Below are 5635 nucleotides of genomic sequence, written 5' to 3' on the forward strand. Positions count from 1 at the left end.
GCATGTTTGTGACAACTTTAAATTCACTTTTGCTAGATGTTTCCTGTAGAAAACTCACATGTGCTATTGCACAACCATGTCCCTATGCCCTAATTATGCTGTTTCACACCTTTGAGATGTCTGTAGACGAAGTCTTTCAGAGCAAAGAAAGCATTAATTGACGTCAGCAATTTCTGTTGAGTAGTCTCAAGTACATCCACAGTGTCATATACACTAACCATGCATAAACCCTCAAGAACAAATGATTTGAGGGAACTGCCCCTTGGGAAATTTGCAGAGACCGTGTTAAATTCAAGTGATGTTCAGTAATATTTTAAGACCACTAATCAGGTGATATAAAAAGTTGATACAGTAATTAAATTTGCAGAAGATGCTAAATTAGGAAGTGTTGCAAACACAAGCGAAGACAGAGAAATAACACAAAGGACCTGAAAAAGCTTAGAAATAAGAGCAGGAAATAACAAAATGAAATTCATCCGGGAAACATGCAAAGGTACCATACATCTGGGGAAAATATTTCAAAATTAAATACCAAAAGTAATCTGATCCTGTGGTTCAAGGTGTAAACTGATTGCCACAGCTGAAATAATCCTCTCAACCTTCCTGCTCAGCAACATATAACTGGCAAGGTACATTACGAAGGGTTTTGAAAGATCAGGCACAAGTTATTTTTGGAGGCAGGATGCCTGTCTCTTACAGAAAATCATCTGCAACATCTATATTCAGAGAAATAGCCAGGTTCTTTGAGAACATTCCCACTCTTGGGCAAGCAAAATATTTGCTTACTCCCCCTTTCATGCCCAACAGTTACCTCCATGCCCTCATTTGTATCCTTCCAGACAATTCAGCACAGACCCATGACACAGTGGCAGTAACAGCACAAGTTGAAAAGAACAGGTGAAGGGGATGCCAGGCTAGTTAGAGGGTGAATTATCTGGACTCTTAGTATTCCCAGCCTCTGAGAAATTGCCTCAGCTACTTTTCACTCTCAGCGGCCACAGGGACTGCTACACCAGACAAGCAGTAATGTTGTCAGAAACACAGAACCAGATATTCAGTTGATGTCAGTCAGGGCTTTTCTGCTGACTTCAAAGAGAATAGCAAATTTAATGTGAGTTTGCAGTGAAATAGGATATTGAAATTCTTCAGTGCTGCTTAGTTTTCCATCCTTGGGCTCACCACAATCAGGAACTAGAGAAGAGATGAGGGTTTGTACAACATTGATAAAACTACAGTAAATATATCACTAGGCTTTGGCCCTTGAATGCCATTAACTCATAGAGAAGCTGGAAGGAGTTGAATGGAAATCAATAACAATGAAGGATCTCAAACAGATGGGCTTTGAAGAAAGTCACTATCTTCTTTTGTTACACATAAAAGACAAGAAATGTCATTAAAATAAATAAATTCATTATAGCCCTATAGCAAATCAGTTGCCCTCTGTCTCTGCTTCAGAGCAGAGCTTCTACTTAGGAATTAACTTTCTACTACAGCTCTAAATAAACATTACCTATATCCACACGTTCCCTACCCTGTTCTTCCTAGATAAACAATCCCTACAGGAATGAAATTAGAGACTGAGATGAGTCATTGGTTTCACCACTCATTCAGTTCTGTTCATTGTCTAACCCCCCCCCCCCTCCACCTCACCCCCCCATGCATTCAGTTGATTCAATTTATTATGAAATTCCAGAGGTGTGAATGGCTGGACAATAGCTTAAGGAGTCTTTGCAGCTGGATCACCTCTCGTCACTGAAGTGAAGTATGGTTCCACATGGGCCAAGAACAGGATTTCATAGAAACTAAATTGAGATTGAGCATCCTTCCATAAAGATTTGCTGTAGCATAAAGAACAAATCATACACTTTCACAAGAATTTTTGAGTCAAGTTTACAGTTTGTGTCAAGCTGACAGCCTTTGCTTCTGTCTGATGAGTGTGAAGCCAATCTCCTGCCGTGCAGCTGTCCTTAAAAAGTCATACTGAAACATATAAAAAGTCCAGCTCCTGATGTCATGGAAATTACTTCTCTGAGGGCATTTATGATAGCAAATGGAATGAAAAAAAACCCAAAAGACAAAACAAATTTTCTGAATGATCTCATTATAACTGTGGTCAGCTTTTTACACTGGGGTAGTTTGAAAGCTCCAAGGAGAATATGTTAATGCAACTAAAAACATTTAATGAAGAAACTGTTACCATGCAGATACCAGGGAGATAAGGATGATATATGGTTAAGCACAATACTTGGATCTTAAGTGATCTGTGGCCTGCCCCTAGCGGTGCAACATATTTCCTGTAAAAACCTAAACAAATGGCTTTAGAAGTACCCTAATTCCAGGTCTGTAAAGTCAGTACTTTCTCAGCCACTTCTATTCGTGTTTCAAGCTACGTACATCTGCAGTGTATCTCACAATAGGGAACAGATTTGGAACAGAGAAGAGAAGGTATTTCCAAAGCAGGTAATAGTATTATGGGCAACTGGCACCACCACATTTCATCAGGCATGTATGTCTAGAAAATCTTCTCCAGCCAGAAGAGGGAGATCTGTGGTTTGAGATCTCCAGACCAACAATTCATATGAATCACTTTGGGTGGGCTTACCTTGCACTTAATCATCAAAACCTATGCCAAGGTTATGGGTAGCACCATTATGCACAGTCAGATATCTTTGTCTCTCTGTGGCATGTAGGTTTTCCAGCTGTCATGAGCCCCTGCCCTCCACAAGATCTTTATAGGAAGACTGGGCTTGAAGATGGAAATGCAGTCATGATATAATGGAGTGTGGTGCCTGATACTATCAGGGCTTTTTTAATATTAGTCTCATTGCTGCGGGGTTTGAGCACTTCCAGCTGAAGTTGGGTGCTGCCATCATCCAACTGTCTCATAGAGAGACCTGCAGGCAAAGTTGTGGTTATAAAACTTGAGATGAGCAGATCTTCTATCTGTATAATGAGCTAATTAAAAATTAATTTAAACATAGTCTGTATAAAGTGCTGAAGCATATGATGTGGGGTATAATCCTATGCTGGATTTGACAACTCACAGCTGCTACTGCATATTCAGTGTTTTTGAACAAAATGATATGTTTCTTCTGCCAGACTCCATGAGAATTTTCCCTCACTGAGGACTTGAGAGTCTGACTCCGGGATGCAGATTGAATGGTTAGTCTATGTGATGATGTGCAGAGATAAGAGCTCAGATCTAGAGGCCATTTGACTGTGTTTGCACACATGCTCTTCCTTAGACCAAGCAGTGTTCTAGAAAGCAAGCATGGATACAATCCGCTGTCCTTCCCACCATTCTTTGTTCCAGACTTTGTCATGCTGCACCAGCTTGTGTGTCTCAGCACTTTCAGTGTTGATGTATCCATAAACAGGATGAAAATATCTGTATTGGCAATAAGCACAAAAGATTTTTTGCCTTCAAGGCATATAGACCCCTGGGAACTATGCGGAAAGCTGAAAGGCAAGCTCTGATTGCTTTCCTCTGCCAATGAGTCTCAGCTGGGACACAGATATATATGAGGCATCAGGAGCTGGGGAAGCAGAAATCAGAGAGGTAGGAGTGCACTCAGGAAGCCATAAAAGAGAAAGAGCTCGTATAATTCTTGCTCTCTTCTTGGACAGGGATCTACCACAAACTGTAATTGAGCCCTGCCCCAAATGAGGTGCTAGTCACTGTACTGCAGAGACATTGAGACTCCTGGACACTCCAATCTCTGCTCCTTGCAGCCAGGCCAAACCTGGGATACAGCAGTACGGTACTGCTTGCAGAACCAGCTAGAGGAAGAGGTGTTTTCTTGCTTGTTTAGCAATGATGTTTAAATAGCCTAGAATGAGCAAATACTGCAATGGACTAAAATCACTTTCAGTTTGAATGAGAACAACTGGATGGTTGCCTTGGCTTGAAGACTGAAAACCCTATAAACATGAGTCCAACTATATGAAGCAAGATAGGAATAAAAGGATTGCTTCTGAATATAATTATTTAGTGTGATCATTTTTGAATCTGAAAACGACCACTTCCACTGATGGTTCACTAAACATTGGTATGTTGGTAATTTGCTTACTGTATTATTAAATAAAACATTTTCCTTCTTGCCCAAAATACATGTTAATTAATCATAATGAGATATAGCCTAGACACAAGCAGGTAAGAATTATGCATGGCCACACTTACTTTTGTGGTGTTACCAGCTACAGAATCACTATGATTCTTGATAGGAATAGCCTCAAACAGTTAGAGCAAAACAGAACAGCAATTATGAAGTAACTCCGTACTTACTAGAAAGAAAATCTTGCATATTCAGGAAGATTTCTTAAACAGTAATAATGCATTTGTTCTTTACTCACGACCTTTATTCTGCTGGTGTCCCCAAAGCAGGAAAGCCACAGGGGTCCCAGGACTCTGAGCTTCAGCGGAGAAGCCCAGGGATGGCAATCCTTGGATCAAGAAAGAGAACCATGAATAACAGGTAACTTATGTGAATGAGACACAGAATATTTAATTTGAGAAAGAGCCTTCCATTATTCCCTTAAAAACTCAGTAGTAAGAAATCAGCATAGAATAAACCCATTAATTAGCTGATTCTAGCCAGCTACTGTGTACTGCTTATTGAATTCTCATGAGAGCTCACAAAGACCTTTGGTTACTTCCCATAAAAGGGTGCACCTGTGTTTCAGCAGCAGTACTGCCACCAAGCTACTTTTGTTTTGTGCTATGATGATTTTCAATAAAATTTCAAATCAATATCAACATAGACTTTTGTTTTTCCAGAATACTTATGTACATATTCAAGATGCAGACCATAATCAATTAGAGCCCTCTGTCCTAAAAGGACACTCTATAGAAAGGCCAGAGTTCATCAGCACAAGAGATGGGTTCTCTTGTAGGCTCTTCAAGACTTCTTTATGGAGCAAAGAACAAATTTTCAAAAGAGCTAAGTAACACTGAAAGCTTTGGCCTCCTTTGTTCTATGCCCATAGTGCGTTTTTGCTTGCTCTGTCATAAAATGGAATGACATGGACATGATATTAGAGAGATGACCAAAATACAAGAGCATGTACAGAGCAGCATACATAAGAGATTGGAGAAAACATTCCTTCCCAACCCTTCCTCACATACGTATGCCAAAGGTTTGGTAGCCCTGAAAATAAGCTTAACATTTACCAAATGAGACCTGATGTCTTCCCTGTCGCAGCTGGTCAAATTTTTAATGATTGCCTGTTACAAAAGGAAGAGAAGTAATGCATTAACTGTTGAGCATAGAAATGTATGTTAGAAAACAAAACCTCCATCATAAGAAATAATACTTTCATGTCCTGTATCTCACACTTCAGAGCTCTTTTGCATGTTTCCCTTATCACATGTATTGATTGGTGATTTGTACAGCCCATTCTTTAGTCATTTATCCATGAAAATAAAATTTAAAGGATGACAAAATACACACCATGCCTATTCCCTCCTACCAATTTTATACACAGAGACATTTTAGTAATAAAAAATTGAATACCTGAATTCTCTGAGCGATTTTTTTACGCAGTGCTGATTAAGGATGTATTGAAGTTGCATAGCAAGATTTCAACAGCGGAGGAGGCTACAAGGGTGGCTTCTGTGAGAAGCTGCCAGAAGCTT

The 5635-nt window shown here is 39.7% G+C and overlaps 1 protein-coding gene across 3 annotated transcripts in view; it reads right to left on the minus strand.

Moving 5' to 3' along the window:
- Nucleotides 1–5635, minus strand: part of CUNH10orf11 (chromosome unknown C10orf11 homolog) — a 747072-nt gene that overhangs the window by 738228 nt on the left and 3209 nt on the right. For 2 of the 3 annotated variants that reach the window (XM_017746251.1, XM_017746252.1), the window contains exons 2-3: nucleotides 5171–5224; nucleotides 4286–4443 (exon numbers count right to left, since the gene is read on the minus strand). The gene's annotated coding sequence lies outside the window, so the exon portion shown is untranslated. Of the gene's footprint in view, nucleotides 1–4285; nucleotides 4444–5170; nucleotides 5225–5513; nucleotides 5630–5635 lie in introns of those variants that run through there. The other variant, XM_017746250.1, reaches the window with a different exon arrangement.

The sequence above is a fragment of the Corvus brachyrhynchos genome, unplaced genomic scaffold (assembly GCF_000691975.1).
Source record: "Corvus brachyrhynchos isolate BGI_N302 unplaced genomic scaffold, ASM69197v1 scaffold279, whole genome shotgun sequence".
Classification (NCBI taxonomy): Eukaryota; Metazoa; Chordata; class Aves; order Passeriformes; family Corvidae; genus Corvus; species Corvus brachyrhynchos.